This window comes from Elephas maximus, chromosome 22 (genome assembly GCF_024166365.1).
Source record: "Elephas maximus indicus isolate mEleMax1 chromosome 22, mEleMax1 primary haplotype, whole genome shotgun sequence".
NCBI lineage: Eukaryota > Metazoa > Chordata > Mammalia > Proboscidea > Elephantidae > Elephas > Elephas maximus.
The window spans coordinates 10,965,788-10,985,413 of NC_064840.1; the positions used below are offsets into that span (position 1 = coordinate 10,965,788).

Below are 19,626 nucleotides of genomic sequence, written 5' to 3' on the forward strand. Positions count from 1 at the left end.
GAGGTGGGTTTTGTGTGTGTCTGTGTGTCCGTGTGTGTATGTGGGAGGAGTGGAGTTTGCACATACTAGGGTTGCAGGCAGAGTCCCTGGGTGGTACAAATGGTTAACGTGCTTAACTGCTAATCAAAAGGTTAGGAGTTTGAGTCCACCCAGAGGTGCCTGAGAAGACAGGCCTGGAGACCTGCTTCTGAAAAAGCAGCCATTGGAACGGCTATGGCGCAGAGTTCTACTCTGACACACATGGGGTTACCAGGAGTTGGGAACAGCTCTATGGCGACTGGTTGCAGGTGACAGAGGGGACACAGGGCAGAGAAAGGCCAACCTCACTGGGTTCACATTCTGCTGGGAAATAGAAAGCTGTAGGTGCTCAAGGGAACCTGATTAGCCTGAACCAGGTGGTTCCTTTCCTTCAGCGGTTCTCGAAGTGTGGTCCTCCCCACTTCACCATCCATCAGCTGAAAACTTCTTCTCGTTGTGTACTGTCAAGTCCATTCCGACTCATCGGACCCAATGTGACAGAGTAGAACCCCATGGGGTTCCCTGGCTGTGGTTTTTATGCGAGCAGATCGCCAGGTCGTTTCTCCTGTGAAGCTGTTGATGGGTTTGAACCGCCGACTTTTGTTGTTGTTGTTGTTGTTGTTGAGAATATACACAGCAAAACATATACTAATTCAACCATTCTACACATACAATTCAGTGACATTGACTACATTCTTCAAGTTGCGCAACCGTTCTCACCCCGTTTCTGAGTTGTTCCTCCTCCCTTAACATAAACTCACTATGCTGTAAGGTTCCTGTCTAATCTTACGAGTTGCTCTTGTCACTTTGATCCCATATAGATAGTTCTTAAAAGAGCACAGTGCTTAAGACAGACATTTTTTACTACTTAAGCTAGATTATTCGATTTTAGGAAAAGTTCAGGGGATATTTTTGGTTTAAAATGTAAAGATTATCTCAGGACAGTAGTTTTAGGGGTTCATCCAGCCTCCATGGCTCCAGAAAGTCTAGAGTTCATGAGAATTTGAAATTCTGTTCTACATTTTCTCCCTTTTAATGAGGATTCTTCTGTAGAATCTTTGATCAAAATGTTCAGTAATGGTAGCTGGGCACCATCCAGTTCTTCTGGTCTCATAGAATAGGAGGCAGTTTTTCATGGAGGCAATTAGCCACACATGCCATTTCCTCCTCCTATTCCTGACTCTCCTTCTTCCTCTCAAACCATCAACCTTTCGATTAGAAGCTGAGTGCTTAACCATTGTGCCACCGTGGTTCCTTCTAGAAACTTGTTACAAAGGCAGAATCTTGGATTCTCTCAAAACCTGCTGCGTCAGAAACTTTGAGTGAGGGGCTCAGGCATCTGTTTTCAGAAGCCCTCTGCTGCTAATAGATAAAAGGGTCTTAGGAAATGCAAAACACACTTATAGATGTTGGTGTAGCAGTTCTATATGTTGTGATGTTGTGAGTTCTGATATTGTGAGCATGAGACTTTTTGCCAACATTCCCCAACCCCCAAGGGGCTGAGCAGGACAAGAACTAGGCCCACTGGCTTCCCACACCGTTTACTTCCTGCTACCAAATCCCTGGCCTCCACCTCCCCCAGGAGCATGAGTTAGGCCTACAGTGTTAGCCCCATTCCCTGCTAACCTCAGAAAACTCCAGAGGGGCTCATCTTTCTCAGGCAGCACCCCAGACTTTGATGATTGGACAACTCAGAGGCAGGGGAGCCATGATCAGACCTCCAGCCGTCTGGTTTGCAGCCTGAGGGAACAAAGCTGATTCTTTCTAGCCCAGCTCTGCTCCCCATCTGGGCCAGGGAAATGTGGGAGTCACCAGAAGGCACCAGGCAGCCTTATGCAATGTCACCGTGGCTTCCTCGAAGTAATTGTCTTACTGTCATTAGGTTTAATGATATAATACACGCTTAAATCTCATTGTAATGGAGCCGTGTCAGGCTTTGGTTTGGCAATCCAGCGAGTGAGCAAGATCTCTTGCCTCAGGAAGCTGGGGTTAGTGCCCACCCCCCACAATTCATCAGCCAGAGGAAACTCATCTGACAGCATCCTAACGAGGTTTGGTTTCTGAAGGATTTATTTGGAGAGTGGAGGAAAAAAAAATCTCTCCTCATCTCTCAATATAATCTAAGTTCATTCAGCTGCTGTTCTCTTTTTCTTTTCTTTCTCCCTCCCCCCGCCCCTTAATGCACCTACACAATGACAAGCAGAGACTTGTGAATGGAAGCAGCTCTTGGTAGGGAGCATATTACATAAGCAGGTTTTGGTGCCAGCCGTTGATGGCGGGTGGTGTTCTGGGGCTGCTGAGAAGAGAGGTAATTTCTCGAAGTTTGTCAGGAAGCTCTGTATGCAGGATGCTGCCAGAAAGCATCCGTGTGGTCCATTCCGTCCCACAGCCTTCCTCCTGCCCGCCAGCCCCTCTGCCTCTGTCTCTTAGTCTCTGTTTTTGTCTCTCACTGGTTCTCTCCCATTTTCTCTGCCCCTGTCCCTTTTCCTGGAGTCCAGGGTGGCGCAGATGGTTAAGCGCGTGTCTACTAACCAAAAGGTTGGCAGTATGAACCCACTCAGAGGCATCGCAGAAGACAGGCCTGGTGATCTGCTTCTGAAGAATCACAGCCTTGAAAACCCTATGGAGCACTTCTACTTTGTACACATGGCATTGCCATAAGTTGAAACTGACTTGATGGCAACGGGTTTGGTTTTTGGTCTTGTCCTGTTTCCCAACTTTCCCACCCTCTAAAAATCTCCCGTCTTCTTCTCTCCCCTTCCTTTCTGTCCCTCACCTCCTCACCTGTCTCCCTGCCCCCTTTCCTTTCCTCACACTCTTCTCCTGTCTTTCCTCTCACAACTCCTTCTGCCCCTCCCATTCCCATCTGAGTCTCATCTGGTGCTTACGTACAGAAGTGATATGTGAAGGGTGAGTCCCCAAGGCCCCAGGTGAGGCCTCCACTGTCTTGGTTTGCCTGGGTCGAGGGGTCTCCAGGACTTTTCAGTCCCAAACCAGGATGAGGTGGTCGCCTTACCTCCAAGTCAAATGCTTGGAATTTTGTAGAGCTTGCAAAAGGCCAGAGATAGCTTTTTGAGTGAGTTGCCACCTTCTTGCCCATGGGAACGGACACAGCGGGCTCTGAAGCCCACCCTGGCCTTGGCGTTCTCTGTGTGGCTCTCTGGCGTGAAGACTCTAAGGTAAGCAGAGGCCTGTCCGTGGAGCCCTGTGGCTGGTCAAAGGCAGGGGAGCTGACTCCCTCTACCTGCTGACAGCACTGACCACTTAGCCAGTTCATTGCTCACAGGAGGGGAACAAGTGAGAGACTGCATGTGGTTCTATGCAAGAGGTTCTCAAATTTGGGCCTCCATGAGAATCCCCTGGAGGGATTGTTCAAACACAGAGTCTGATTTGGTAGGACTGGGGTGGTCCTAAGAATTTGCATTTCTAACAAGCTCACAGGTGATGCTAATGCTGTGGGTCCAGGGACCACACGGTTTGAGAACCACTCCTCTCTCTCTGCTCATTCCTCCATTCATTCATTCCCAAATATGTATCGTATACCACTATGTGCCAGGCCAAAAGGTCAGCAGTTCGAATCCACCAGCCAAATGATGGCAGCAGGTTTAGTTTTGGTTTGATATGTGCCAGGCACTGTTCTAGGCACTGGGGACTCAGCAGTGAATGAGACAGAATCCCCTGCCCTCCTAGAGCTTACAGTCTTGTAAATAATAAACAAGTGAACACATAAACCAAAAACCGAGCCCATTGCCATCGAGTCAATTCTGACAGGGTAGGACAGGGTAGAACTGCCACATAGGGTTTCCAAGGTTGTAAATCTTTACAGAAGCAGACTGCCACATCTTTCTCCTGCGGTGGGTTCTAACCACAAACCTTTCCTTCACCAGCCAGGTGCTTAACCACTGTGTCCCCATGACTCCTTAATTAAACCCATGAACAAGGTAATTTTGGATCATGGTAAGTGCTGTGAAGGAAGGGGATAATAACATGACATGCTGGAGAATGGCAAGTGGTGGGAGGGGGAAGGGAGCTAATTTTTGGTTATAAAATGGTCAGGAAGGGGTTTCAGGGATGGTAATGTTTGAACTGAGAGCTGAGTTTCTAGAGGAGGGGCGTGGGTGGGCATGGGTGGGGTTGGGGGCCGTGGAGAAGGTGGGTGGGGTTGGGGAGTATTTTGGAATAGCGCTGACAGGCCTTACTGATGGATCAGCTAAGGGCGTGAGGGCAGGGAGGAGGCAGGGCACTCCGCAAATGCCGTTCCACGCTGGCCGAACTGCGTGGTCCCCCTCTGCCAGGAAGGAAAGGCAGCCACTCAGGGATTTTTTCCTCCCATGAATAGTGGCAAGATTAATCCATCAGCGTAAGCAGGGTCTTATAATTTGGTGACGGTCCTGGAGCACCATTAGTGGCTGCTGCTGCCATGTCCAGCTGGGGCTTATGGCCAAGTCTTTCTACCAAAGGTTTAGGGCTCAGGGGCTTGTGGGAAGGCTGTGAACATGATGCAAAATGGTGCTTCTGGCATCCGCATCTTCCTATCTGATCACCAGAGACCTACTTGTTGTTTCCCTGTTGAAAAAACCCATTGCTGTTGAGTTAGTTCCGACTCATAGTGACCTTGTAGGACAGAGTAGCACTGCCCCATAGGGTTTCCTGGGCTGTAATTTTTACAGAAGCAGATTGCCACGTCTTTCTCCCATGAAGCAGGTGGTGGATTCAAACCACTGGCTTTCAGTTAGCCGCCAAGCACCTAACCACTGTGCCACCAGGGCTCCTTGTTGCCCCAGAGCCAGCAAAACCCTCCCAGAAGGGAATCACCAGCCATGGTGATGCCCCAGGGAACAAAAATGAGTCAGGACTCTCATTCCCAAGCAGGTCCCTGTCCCCGAAGGGCAACAGGAGTCTGCGTGTGGACTGCTAGGGCACCACCTCTGCCTTTCAGAATGGGACCTGCTGTTGTTTCTTTAGATTTGATTTTTTTTTGGATTTTCTCCTTTTTCTTTGGAAGGATTTATCTTACAGGGGCATGTTCTGTAGCCTGCCTTGGCATCATATCTGCAGAGGGGTCTGGGTGGGTGTTCCCTTCTGAATAACAGGCAAACACCTAGAGAGAAAATCCCAAGGGAAAATTAAATGGTGCGCACATGCTGGTGGCCAGGAGGGGGATTTGACTTCTGATTACAATGCGAGGGGAGCTGGCCAAGCAATAAGGACACCCACCTCTCAGTTACCCACGGGGCACTCTGCTTTGCAGATCAACACAGATTTTTCATTTTGGCTCCAAGTACAGAGAGTCGAGTTCTTCTCTCTCATTTCCTAGTGCATGGGCATCCTCGATTCTCACTGGCCCCTTTTCATCCCGGAGTTATTTATTCTCTTTTATCTCCATACGCCATCCCCCCCCCCTTCAGTAATCCTACTATTCTGTTTAATAAGCATCTTCTTTGTAGATGCACCTTCAAGACATGTGTTTTTATGTAACTGTCTTGTGCTGTTGTTGTTGTTGTTAGGTGCCACCGAGTCGGTTCTGACTCATAGCGACCCTATGCACAACAGAACAAAACACTGCCCGGTCCTGAGCCATCCTCACAATCGTTGTTATGCTCGAGCTCATTGTTGCAGCCACTGTGTCAGTCCACCTCGTTGGGGTCTTCCTCTTTTCCGCTGACCCTGTACTCTGCCAAGCATGATGTCCTTCTCCAGGGACTGAACCCTCCTGACAACACATCCAAAGTATGTAAGACGCAGTCTCGCCATCCTTGCTTCTAAGGAGCATTCTGGTTGTACTTCTTCTAAGACGGATTTGTTCGTTCTTTTGGCAGTCCATGATATATTCAATATTCTTCGCCAACACCGCAATTCAAAGGCATCAATTCTTCTTCGGTCTTCCTTATTCACTGTCCAACTTTCACATGCAGATGACGTGATTGAAAATACCATGACTTGGGTCAGGCGCACCTTAGTCTTCAAGGTGACATCTTTGCTCTTCAACACTTTAAAGAGGTCCACACTGGGTTTTTTTTTTTTTTTTTTGCAGCAGATTTAACCATGTTCTATGTTATCTTGTGCTAGATCTCATTATTTCTCGCTTCTTCGTTCAGCACTATGTTCGAAGAACCATCTATGTTGTTACGTGTGCATCTAATCCTTTACTTCTAATATTGCTGTATTCCAACTTGTACATCCCTCATATTGTACCCATTTTCTTCAATTACGTTAGTTTCCCTCCAACTACCCAGGTTATTTCTGGGATTTTTCCCTGTGCTGGCCAACTGGGATTCTTTCAGGTTATGGAACTCATTTTAACCAAGATTTTATAGTCATTGGAAATGGAAGCAGATACCTCAAGGTTTCACTTTTGATAATTCGCTCAACAAACACTGAGTGCCACCCTGAGGTCAGGCACCTTGCAGGTAGCAGGAGGCAGAAAGTGCAGCGGTCGAGTAGGCGAGGTCTGGAGCCAGTGCGTCTGGGTGTTAATCCTGACTCAGATGCTCATTGGCTGTGTGACCTTCAGTGAAGTGAGTTAGCCTCCCTGAACCTCAGTTTCTTCTTCTGTAAAATGGGAATAATGACAGTATTCATTTTGTAAGGTCGCTTGGGCACGAAATGAGATGATACCTGACATGCTTTGTGTAATAAGGCTTGTTTAAAAAGTGGAACTCCCAGGGGATGGACAAATAGATATTTATATTCCCTCCATGTCTTGCTGGATCTACCCTCTGTGTGTGTGTGAGAAAGTATGTGTGAGTGTGTGAATGTGTGTAGGGGGTATCTGTGAGAGTGTGTGGGGGTGTGTATGAGTATACTTGTGGCACGTATGTGGGGGGGTATGTGTGGCATATGTGTGGGAGTGTGTGAGTGTGGGTGTGTGAGTGTGTGTGAGTATATGTGAGAGAGGTTGTGTATGTGTGTGTTTGAGTGTGTGAGGGGCATGTGTGTGGTGTCTGTGTGACTGTGGTGTGTGAGCGTGTGTGGGGCATGTGTGTCTGAATGTGTGGTTGTATAGTGTGTGTAAGTACATGTGTGTGGTGTGTAGGGTATGTGTGGCGTGTGTGGGGGGCAGTGTTTTGGTTATCTAATGCTGCTATAACAGAAATACCACAAATGGGTGGCTTTAACAAACAGAAATTTATTTTCTCACAGTTTAGGAGGCTAGAAGTCCCAAATCAGGGTAGTGGCTCTAGGGGAAGGCTTTCTCTCTCTGTCCATTCTGGAGGAAGGTCTTTGTCTCTTTGAGCTTCTGCTCCTGGGTGATCTTCACGTGTTCTCTCTTCTCCCATCTCTGCTTGCTAACTTGCTTGTTTAATCTCTTTTATATTGCAAAAGAGGTTGATTCAAGATACATCCCACACTTATCCTGTCTTATTAACATAACAAAGACTGCCCGTTCCCAAATGGGATTATAACCACAGGGATAGAGGCTAGAGGATTTACAACGCATTATTTTCGGGGAGCACAATCCAATCCATTACAGGGTAACATGTGTCTGAATATGTGTGGTATGTGTAGTGTATATGTGGTATGTGAGTGTGTGTGGGTGTGTGAATGCATGTGAGCATGTGTGAGAGAGGTGTGTGTGTAAGTGCAGTGTGTATGTGAGTGTGTATGGCATGAGTGTGTGGGTGTGTGAGTGTGGTGTGTGGGGTATGCGTGTGTAGTGGTTTCCTGGCTACACTGCTGTGGGGTGGCCATCTCCCCGTTTACGTGAAGAGACCCTGCCCCATCTGGACTTAGCCACAAGAGCTGCCTCTGTGCACTCTCAGGGCTGGGCTGCCTCCTCTAACACTGGTGTTGCCTCTGGGATGGGCTGGTGGCAGCAGAAAGTTCATCTTGACCCTGAACATGCTCAGAGGGTAAAATGCTATGGAGGCTGGTAGTTGGAGTCCTGTAGTGGCCAGAGAGGCCCCCAGAGGCACCAGAGGCCCTGAGATTGAGCAGACTCAAGATCTGGAAAACTTCCCCCTCTAGTTGTCATGGTAGCAGGTCTGGGATGGGAGCCCTTTGTCTCAATAGGAAACCAGGGGCTGTTGTTTCTGGTTAAAACAGACCATATATGTGAGTAGTCTCAGGTCTCCACCACAGGGTGGCCTGAGGGGCACCCCTCCTCCTTCCTCTTGCTAAGAGCACAGAGCACAGAGATAAGAGCCAGTCCACTAGGGTTAAAGTCTCAGCTGTACCACATAGCTATACCCTTGAGCTGTAGTTTCAGTACAGGAAGCAAATATATTGGGGGCCAGGCTTGTTCTTTAGACCACAAAGCACTGGGTGCCAGGCCCTGTGCTTTACATTTGCGTGAGTGACCTCCTTTAATCCTTGCAAAGCCGTGGGCAGGAGACATTTATTATCACGCCCATTTTGTAGATGAAGACACTGAGGCTACAGGTACAACAAGGCCTCGTTTCGCCCAAATTCACACTGTCACTAAAGGTAGATTCAGGGACTCAAACTCAGATCTTTTTGGCGTCAAAATCAAATACTGAATTTTCATAGCAACGACATGAACCTTCCAGGGCCTCATTCTTCTAACTGTATAAAATGGGATAATAATCAATCATTACTGTGCTTACCGTTGAGAGTTGTTATGGTCAAGCGACTTAGAAGTGTTTTAAAAAATACAAAGCTCTGCAGAAATGGATTCTCTACTTCTCCTGGCTTGGATCCAAAGCACCAACGTCATTCTGATAAAGGATTGCGCCACCCTGGCCGATAGGAGGCAGTATGCACGGTGGGTAGAAGCATAGCCACTGGCATCAGACCACCTGGGTTGGAATCCTGGCTGTGTGACTTGCCAGCCTGTGACCTTGGGCAGGCTACGTGACTTCTCTGGCCTCAGTTTACTCACCTTGAAGATGGAAATAATAACAGCACTTCCATCATAGAGTTGTGAGGATTGCATGTGTTAACATATATGAAGCATTTGGTATAGTGCCTAGCATATTGTAAACTACGTAAATGTTAGCTGTTTATTATTGTATAGAACTTAAACATTAAAAAAAAAAAATACTTCTAGAGTCAATGAAGCTTCATAATAGCCTTTAGAAGAGGGGGAATTGGAATTCTTACCTTTGTTTTACAGATGAAGGAACTAAGCCCCATAGAGGTGAACCTATTTCCCAAGGTCATAAGGTGAGTTAGAGGCTAGAACCAAGTTCACTCTCCAGGGATGACAGTGGCCAAGTGCAAAGCTCTGAAACATCACACGTCCCCAGGCCAGTGACAGTCACAAATATACCCGGGATCACCTCCCAATGAGACAGGCTGGAAAATAAAGCAGGTGGTTAATTTGGTGGCCTCAGGATGGTTCCTGGTGAGCCCCAACAGGTGCAGCTGTGAGCACCCCAGGTGGGTGTAAGTGGAGATCACACCTGCTCCAAGTTGTGGGACATCTGGCCACGCAGCAGCATTTTCTCTCCTGGGGGTGGGCAACCGGCCAATAGCTGATGCCCTTCTGGGTAGCTGGGAGCTCCAGAGTAAATAGGGTCCCACAGGCTATTTCTAAGGCGCCTTAGTGATCCAGTGGTTAAGTGGTCAGCTGCTAACTGAAGGGTTGGTGGTTCAAACCTGCCCAGTGGCTCCATGGGAGAAAGACCTGGTAATCTGCTCCCATAAAGACTAAACCAAACCGAACACACGGCCGTGGAGTCAATTCTAATTCATAGAAACCTAATTAGACAGAGCAGAACCGCTCCATAGGGTTTCCAAGGCTATAAATCTTTATGGAAGCAGAGTGCTGCATCATTCCCCCGCGGAGCAGCTGGTGGGTTCAAACCTCCGACCTTTTGGTTAGAAATGCAGCACTTAACCACTGTGCCACCAGAGCTCATCTGTAAAGATTACAGCCTAGAAAGCCCTATGGGGCAGTTCTACTGTGTTACAAGCGGTTGCTATGAGTCAAAATCAATTCAACGTCACCTGACAACAACATGGCTACTTCGAGACTCTCCCAGCTTCTAGCCTCTGTTCTCACTCTGACCCCCTGCATGTGCCATGAGCAAACCCTTGCCCTCTGCTCTTTAGCCCCATCAATTGGTTGGCTCCAGCCCAGGATGGACGAGTACCCAGTTCACCGGTGGTATAGCACAGCAGTTAGAAACTAGGCATCAGGAGCCAGACTCCCTGGACTCCCATCTCAGATTCACTTCCTCTTAGCTGTGCAGACTTCCAGTTACTAAAGGTCACTAGGGACGCTATTACTAATCGTACATATTCTGTAGGGTCCTCATGAAGATCAAATGGGTTCATGCAGGCAGAGCTCCCAGGACACCACCATCATCTTCATTGTCATCATCGTCATTGTTGTTATTTCTCAGCAGGCAGGGCAAACTCATTCTCAGACCTCTGGATCTTCCTAATTCCAGAAGGCTCTTGGAGGTCATCTACTTACACTAATGGTTTCCAGACCCAGATGTGGTCATGATGAATTTTCCACTGACCGTGGTGAAAAGAAAAAAAAAATACAGGGATGAAATGTTGCCAACTAAAATTTCCTAGAAAGAATTTTGCTCAGCCTGACATTATGCTCTCTCTGCTTGTTTAATGTTAAAATATACTTTTAAAAAATGAAACATTTGCAATAGTTGGTGGTAGTTTCTTTAAACAAATTTTAGTTCCCTTCCTTGGCAAATAAAACAACCACTACCACTACAATGAAGTTGACAATCCTAGGGCCTGCTGCTGTTGAGTTGGTTCAAACTCATAGCACCCTCTAGGACAGAGTGGAATTGCCTGCCCCACAGAGCTTTCAAAGCTGTAATTTTTTACAGAAACAGACTTCCAAATCTTGGTCTTACAGAGCTGCTAATGGGTTTGAACCACTGACCTTTCAGTTAGCAGCTGAGTGCTTAACCACTGTACCACCAGGGCTTCTCAAGCCCAGGGAGGCCCTCTTAAATTAGGGAAAGAATTTTACTCGTTTTAGAAATCCAAATGTCTGGGAGCTAATTTTTTCCAATCATTAACTTCAGGGATTATCAAATTCTATTGCAAGAACCTCCTGGGGTATTACTGTTTTTTTTTTAAAATGCAGATTCTCAAGATCCATCTCCAGAAATCAGGGCTTTGAACACGTTCTTCCCAGTTCAATCATGGCCAAGGGAGCGACACTGGAACAGACCCAACTTTTTAAAAATTTGGGTGACGCGGAAGCCTAACTGGGAAGGGAAAAATTACTGGTAGAAGCCCTGCTAGAAACTTAATCTCCCTCTTAGAAAACAAGGGCACAGCTACCAAACCTCTTCCCCATCAGATTTCCTGCAGAATCAGAAACAGCAACGCCTCGCTCAAAGATGGGCTCAGATCTCAGATTTTAAAATTTGGGCCTGTTGCAGTTTTGCATCGCCAACCACGACTGAATCGATTCGAACGGGTTTGAAGCCCTGCTAGAAATTTTGATAGAGAAGGTTTGGGGTGATGTGCAGGAATCTGAGTGAGCCTGTTGCAGCTGGCCTGTGCGTCCTGGTTGGAGGAATGCTGCTCCTTCTGGTGGGTGAACCCTTATTTTAACTCCCTGGGCAGTGGGCTTGATGCCTCCAGTGACACGGACTCAGCACCTGCCAGAGCGTTCTGTGCATCGTCGGGCTGGTCCAGGTAGACAGGTTGTTCTTTCTGACGCCGCGTTAAGCCTGACTCCTGTTGTTCCTGATCAGTTTGCTTCTGGAGCCAAACTGAAGGGAAAAAAAAAAATCTCTACGACAGTGTGAGATGAGGCTGGTGGTGCCTTTAGGGCCGTGATTTGTCTTTGTTCCCAGAGCAATAGGGAGTCCCTGCAGGTCTCACAGGCAGAAGGGTGACCTGATGGATCTGGGTTGTGAGAGCCACCCTGGCTACAGTGCAGGACTCACATGCAGGTGAGGAACCTGGGGAGACTTGACAGATCTCTCAAACCAGCCCAGCATGGGCTGCGTGTCTTGGCCGAGCCCCCACATCCTACCTCCCTGCACAGGAGGGCAATGGGACTGCCACAGGGAGAGATTTTGTCCTACGGTTGTCCAAGAGCCTGGGGCCCCTCCCTGGACGTATGCGATGTGAGAGTGGAGGAAGGAAGTAGGGATAGTTGCCAGGCTACTGGGTTTAAGTCCAAGCTCAGCTTCTGAACGACCTTGACAAGTTTTTAAATCTCTCTGCACCTCAGTTTCTTCATCTTAAAAAATGGGAGTGACAGTAACATCTACCTCATTGGGTTGTCTTGGGAACTTAACGAGTCAATACATAATCTTTGCTTGGGGCAGGGCTTGGCACATAATAGGTGCTCAATATACATTAGTTATTATTGTTTTGGTGGTGATGATGGTACAATCTCAGAGCTCAACATTCTAGAAGGGATCCTATTAATCCTCTCCACCCTTCTATCCACTACCTCACCTCCTTTTGGCCTTTACTCAAATGTCACATTCTCCCTGAAGCCTTTTCTAATCACCTTATTTAAAATTGCACCACCCATCCCTCTACCCAGAAGTGCCTTGGAAGAAAGGCCTGGCAAACTACCCCCCATCATCCCTCTCCCTAACACTTAGCTCCATCTGACACACTATCTGTTTACTTATTTCCTTTTTTCATTGTCTGCCTCCCCCACTAGAATGTCAGCTCTACCAGAGCACGGATGTTTAACTGTTTTTATTCTTACCTGTGTCCCCAGTGCCCAGCACAGTGCCTGGCACACAGTAGGCACTGAATCGATATTTGCTGGATACACAAACACTAACAGTGTCAACCTCATGCTCCTTGTTCTTGTCTGAAACCTCACCCACGCTGCTCTAACTAACCCAGTGGTTCATTAAACAGCAGCAGCAGCAAAAGGAAAAAAATCTCCAAGTATTAGAAGGGGTGGGGGGGGTGAGGAGGGTGGGGGGAGTGGGGAGGGTGGGGGGGAGTGGGGAGGGTGGGGGGGAGTGGGGAGGGTGGGGGGGAGTGGGGAGGGTGGGGGGGAGTGGGGAGGGTGGGGGGGAGTGGGGAAGGTGCGGGTGAGTAGGGGAACGGGCAGGGAAGTGTTGATGCACCAGAAATTTTGGTGATGGGGAAGAAAGTGAAGGTCTTTTCTAAACCCAGCTCAGCAGCATGATGTTTTTAACCTGAAGGATGGCGTTGAGCCTTTGTCAACAGCAACATTACTGCAGCTCTGGCCAGGCAGCTGGCGGAACAGCAGACTTATTCAATATTTAACAAGACCTGCATTGCAGGCCGAGGGTTGGGGCCGTTGGTGGAAGAAGAGTCAGCAAATGCTCAGGGACAGTCTCTTAAGTGGTGGATTATTTTTAAAAGGAGAAAAACAAGAGATGGAAAAGCCAAAAAGCCCTCAGCCTCGTTTCCGGTGGCCATGGAATTGCACACCCAGGGTTATTTGTTCATAGAAGGGAAGCTGTGGCCCAGGGAACTTGGTCTCCTGGGTTCCGTTTTTTTAGCATTGCAAAAAGCAGAGGTTGTCAGGGTGTGGTTCGCAGATCAGCTGTATGAGCATCACCTGGAACTTATTAGAAATGCCAATTCTTGGGCCCTGCCTCCTAGGGGCTGGGCGGTGGGCCTCGGTCTGTGCTTTAATGAGTTCTCCAGGTGATTCAGGGGTCCCTGAATGGCACAAATGGCTAGAAGCTTGGCTACTAACCAAAAGGTTCATGGTTCAAGTTCACCCAGAGGTGCCTTGGAAGAAAGGCCTGGTGATCTTCTTCCAAAAAACCAACCACTGAAAATCCTGTGGAGCACATTTCTACTCTGACACACACAGGGTCACTGAGTCAGAACTGATTCAACAGCAACTGGTTTGGTTTTTGGGTCCAGGTGATTCTGATACGTGTTCAAGTTTGAGAATTGCCTGCATGAAGGAGGGAAGCCCAGTGTGGGCGGGGATTGGAGGCAGGTGTTTCTGAACCAGTGGCTCTCCGTCCTGGCTGCACATTACAGTCACAGAGGGTCTTTTGAAAAGTACCGATGCTGAGGTCCACTCCAGAGTTTCTTCTTTAGTTGGTTTGGGGCAAGGGTCCTGACACTGGCACATCTTAACCACCACCCTCCATGATTCCAGGGGCAGCCAGGGAAGTGGCCCTTTCTTCTGAGGCAAGCCCTCTATTTACCACCAGCACAACTTTGGTGACTCATCTTGTCTCATGTGTCCTCAATTTTGGCATCTGTAGAGTGGCTTCTGGGGTGGTGCAAACAATTAACACACTTGGCTGCTAACTGCAAAGTTAGAGGTTCAAGTCTACCTATTAGAGGGGCCTCAGAAGAAAGGCCTGGTGATTTATTTCTGAAAAATCAGCCGCTGAAAACCCTATGGAGTACAGTTCTGCTCTGACAAACATTGGGTTACCATGAGTCAGAATCAAGTTGACAGCAACTGGTTTTAAAGTGGGCCCTAAACTTCCCATCTCAGGGGACCAGCAAGGCCCTGTGAAGCTTTTAAGGGAGGTGCTATTGTGAAATCTTGGTGGGATGCCAAAGTACTGTGCAGATGGGGAGCTGATGGCAGTGTCCCGGAGTGTGTTAGTATCTTTTGGCAGTTCTTGACCATTTCCTTCTGGTTACCCCATCTGCCCCCTCTCCTCATCCTGGGGAACTAGGGCCTCAATTCCACTCACCCCCAAGAATTTTTAGAAGGGCACTCGAGGCTCTCCAGTCTGGAGATACCACACTTGGGAGAGGAAAGGTTGACATGAAGGTGTAGGTGACTGAAAAAAAACAAGAGGAGCTGGACATCAGTTCAAACCTTACAGGCTGTGCTTGGCAACAAGGACTTCATACTAGGGTTTTCCTTATTCTATAACCAGAACTAACAGTTACTGACCTTTTAATATGGGCCAGCGCTATGCTAGGTGCTCTACCTGCCTCATTTCATCCAATTCCCCCATCAGCTCTGGAAGGAAGGTAAGCTTATGATCGTCGTTTTCCTGAAAAGGAAAGCGAGGCGCAGAGGGGATAAGTAACTTGTGCAAGTAACCAGCTAGCAAGTGACAGAGCCAGGCTTGTCCCAGTGAAGGGTCTGGATTCAGCCATTTCATGTCAAACAGGTCCCTAAGATGAGCACAGGTTGGCTTCCTGGGAGGGGTCATTATTGACAGGAGATGCTGGAGATGTTTCCAGAAGCACCAAGCGAAATGACTCCAGGAGCTGAGTGACATCTCCCTCCTCTCGCTTCCAGATTCAGACCCTAACACAAGAGCCTTCTGCTGCTGCCTTCAGCCCAGTTTCACAAGAGCTTGGTTTTCCCTTCAAGACTTCTGCATCCCCAGGCCCCACCACTAGCAAGAACTAAGGAGGTAAGAGAGCTTGCTGGGAACCCTTTGGTTCCCTTTCTTGATTTTCATATGGCAGCTTGGCCAGGCAAAACCAAAACAGTTCTGCAAAGCTTCAACTCCTCTTTTAGAGAAAAACGACCTTCAAGCTTTCCTTTCTTTCTTCAAGAAAGCACTGGAAATCAGGGCTGAGGGAGGGAACTCAATCCTCACTTGGCCTTGGCTTTGAAAGGTGGGGAACCTTCCTAAACCCTCAAATGGCAGCCCCTATCAGTTGCCCGTTTTATTGTCTGCAACCACGATGGCTCATCCCTAGCTCACTGCAAACCTTTAGCCTCTGAGCATGTTCTGCAGAAGCCAGAGATTCAAAATACGCTTCTAAACCCATTTGCTCCCCAGCCCTGGTTCCTTATCTGGTCAGGCTCCAGAAAGGCAGGGCACGAGATGATTCCTGTCAGTTTCCTGTCCCTGGTGAATCTCAAGCCAATATGCTCGCCCTTGGCAGGTTTCCCTTTTTCCGCTTCACCTCGTTCTGCCCCCAGAAAGGTGATGTGGAGGGAGGGGGTAGAAATGTACCTTTCGTTTCTTGTGGGAGAAGTTGGCCAGGGAACAAGCCCTAATGATGGCACTTGGCCTGTCTCTGGCACTTTTCCTCCTAAATGGACTCTTTGCATCAATTATCTCATTATCTGCCCCATGCCTCTACCATGCTCTGAAAAAATAAAATAGAAAACAGACCAAACTACTGAACATCTGTCCTACTTAGTATTCCTAATTCTAAGAGGGGGGCTGGAAAAATTGGGGCACTTGCTGGTTGTTCTAGTATATGTGTGTGTATATGTATTTAATATATCATAATATATATTATATAATATATAATGTTATCTATTTTACATATATACATACATGTATATATGTGTGTGTGTGTGTGCTGTTGCTATTCAGTGCCTCCAGTTGGTTCCATCTCTAGTGACTCTGTGTATAACAGAACAAAATGCTGCCTGGTCCTATGCCATCCTCACAATAGTAGGTATGTTTGACCCCATTGTTACAGCCACTGTATCAGTCCATTTCATTAAAAGTCTTCCTCTTTTTTGCTGACCCTCTACTTTACCAAGCATGATGTCCTTCTCCAGGGATTGGCCCTCCTGATCACATGTCCAAAGAAAGCGAGACGGAGCCATCTCGCTTCTAAGGAGCATTCTGACTGTACTTCTTCCAAGACAGAAGGAATGCACAGAGTCACAGTAACAAAAAGAACTGGTTGATGTTTAACCATTTCAGGAGGTAGCTTGATGGTCAAGAACCAGTGGTACTGAAGGAAGAAGCCCAAGCTGCACTGAAAGCATGTATATATGTATCAGCGCTACATTGATTGTAAACAGGCATTTATTTATTTTTTTGTGCTTTAAGGGAAAGTTTACAATTCAAGTCAGTTTCTCATGCAGAAACTTATACACACATTGTTATGTGACCCTAGTTGCTCTTCCTACAATGTGACAGCCTACTTCTTCTCTCTACCATGTATTTCCATGTCCATTCAACCAGCTCCTGTCCCCCTCTGCCTTTTCATCTCGGCTCCAGACCATGAACTGACCACATAGTCTCATGTGTCTACTTGAGCTAAGAAGTACACTCCTCACCAGTATTATTTTGTCTAATAGTCCAGTCTAATCTTTGTCTGAAGAGTTGGCTTCAGGAATAGTTTTAGTTTTGGGCTAACAGAGAGTCTGGGGGCCATGACCTCTGGGGTCCCTCCAGTCTCAGACCGTTAAGTCTGGTCTTTATGCTAGAATTTGAGGTCTGCTTCCCACTTTTCTCCTGCTCCATTAGGGATTCTCTGTTGTGTTCCCTGTCAGGGCGGCCGTTGGTGGTAGCTGGGCACCATCTAGTTCTGCCAGTCTCAGGCCGATAGAATCTCTGGTTTATGTGGCCCTTTCTGTCTCTTGGGCTCCTGTTTTTCTGTGTCTTTTTTGTTCTTCAGTCTCCTTTGCTCCAGGTGAGTTGAAACCAATTGATGCATCTTAGATGGCCGCTTCCTAGCTTTTAAGACCCCAGACGCCCAGTGGGGTACAGTATGTTTTCTTAATACACTTTGTTATGCCATAAAGGGACATTTATCGGCCTATGTAACCAGAGTCCATAGCATTTGGCTCAGTCGTGGCTGGACCCAGTGGCTCAACGATATCACTAAGACAGAGTTCTCATCATTTCTTAGTTCCACTTTCTTCTGGGTTGGTCTCATTCTCAGCCAGGCTTTCTCCACCTGGTAGAATCCTACGAAGTCCAAGTTCACCTCACCCAAGCTTCAGCAGAAAAAAAAGGAGAACCCCCTTCCTAAGATTCCATCAAAGTCCCAGAATTCAGTTTAATTGGCCTACATCAGGTAGCTTATTCAACTTTGAATCAGTTACATGTAGCCAGAGGAGGGGCTATGCTGATTGGCCAGGCCAGGGTCACGTAACCACACTGGGCACTGGGAGTGGAGACCAATCCTATCAGGGATTTTGGGCCTCCAAAAGAAGATGGGAGTATTGGTACCAGGAGAAGGAGAATGAAATATGTACTCTCCCATTTCCCCAAGGACTTTCAGTCTTGGGGAGGATGATTTCTGTGACTCTTGGGAAGCTAAGCTCTGAGATTCTGAATTCCAAGTGCATTAAAAATTCAGATAAGAAAAGGCTCAGGTGGCTAGAGAAGGCATTATGGAACAGGTGAGAGTTGAGCTTGGATTCCAGAGGTAAAATAGTGGGGAGAGAACATTTCAGGGTGTGAGGAAGGGCTTCACATGGCATTCCATACCATCCTGGTGCCTTCTGCTATGTAAACCTCACCCAGGTAGAAAAGTCTTAGTCAAGTCGTAGATGGTTTTCCAACTTTTAGGGGTATTTATCTCTGAACAAACACACACACCCCTTCATGTGCTATTAAAATTAGGGAGAGGGAAAATGAAGTACATTAAGGGGCGGTGGTGGCTCAGTGGTAGAATTCTCGCCTTCCGTGCAGGAGACCTGGTTTCAGTTCCCGGCTGTTGCACCTCATGTGCGGCTACCACCCGTCTGTCTGTGGAGGCTTGCGTGTTGCTATGATGCTTACAAGTATTGTCGTTGTTAGGTGCCCTCCAGCCAGTTCCGACTCCTGGCTCCTGCACCATTCTCACAGTTGTTGTTATGCTAGAGCCCATTGTTGAAACCACTTGGTGAAGGTCTTCCTCTTTTTCACTGACCCTCTACTTTACCAAGCATGATGTCCTTCACCAGGGATTGATCCCTCCTGATCACGTGTTCAAAGTGCGTGAGACAAAGTCTCACTGTCTTCGCTTCTAAGGAGCATTCTGGCTGTACTCCTTCCAAGACAGATTTGTTCTTTCTTGTGGCAGCCTGTGGTATATTCGATATTCTTTGTGAACACTGTAATTCAAAGGTGTCAATTCTTCTTTGGTCGTTCTTGTTCATTGTCCAGCTTTCACATGCATATGAGGCGATTTGAAAACATCATGGCTTGGGTCAGGTACACCTTAGTCCTTAAGTGACATCTTTGCTTTTTTTTTTTTTATATAACAAGTATTAACTCGTTTAATCCTTCAACATCGCTATTATCAGTCTTGTTTTTCACGTGAAGAAACTGAGGCATAGAGAGAGTAACTGCCCTGACATCATACAACTAGAAAGAGACAGAGTTGGAATTCGAACCCTAGCACCTCTTAACCTGTTCATTCCCTGCCTCCGAGGGCAAGGCTCATAGCTCCCTGCCTCTGAGGGTGAGGGTCGTAGTAATTGCCTGCCAGGGTGGTTGTGAAGACCAAGGGCTTTGTAAATTGCAGAGCCCCCCATCAACGACACTTGCTGTTCTGTTGGCTGTTTTCATGGGGCAGGCGAAGAGGAAGAACATCGTGGCTCATTGACCTTCTCCTGTCACCAGAGGGTCCAGGATGACACTCGTGGGCTCTGTCGCCTGATGAGATTTAGGCTTACAGGTAAATCAGCTCAGGCTGAGTAGTAATCAGAATGAGTTTCATCGCAGCCCAGGCCTGAGTGGCAGCCAGGGGCCATTAAGCTAAATGACTTGTTTTGATACGCAGACCTGTCTAATCACATTTTCCTGTTCGGAGCCGTGTGTGTCTGTGTGTACATGTGCAAGTACAGAAATGAGTCCTGAGTTTTTCCTCGCTCTCCAGTGTGGCTGGGGCAGAGATAAGGTTAGTTAATGACACGATAAAAGCACATTTCCGCTTTATCAGGGAACGGCATCATTAGCTGTACCATGCACAGAACCCTGAAGAGTGTTGTGTTAAGGGTGTCTCCAGTGTTTGGGGTTTTAGACTCAGAGGGATTCCGTAGCCCAAGGGAGCCCCAAAGAACAGTTTGGGGTCTCCCGCCCAGCAGGA

General features: G+C 47.6%; 1 protein-coding gene across 3 annotated transcripts in view; it reads left to right on the forward strand.

Moving 5' to 3' along the window:
• Positions 1-19,626, forward strand: part of RPH3A (rabphilin 3A) — a 284,485-nt gene that overhangs the window by 188,221 nt on the left and 76,638 nt on the right. For 2 of the 3 annotated variants that reach the window (XM_049866506.1, XM_049866504.1), the window contains one exon: positions 15,146-15,263. The exons of the other annotated variant lie outside the window; for it this stretch is intronic. The gene's annotated coding sequence lies outside the window, so the exon portion shown is untranslated. The remainder of the gene's footprint in view (positions 1-15,145; positions 15,264-19,626) is intronic. 3 annotated transcript variants of the gene reach the window in all.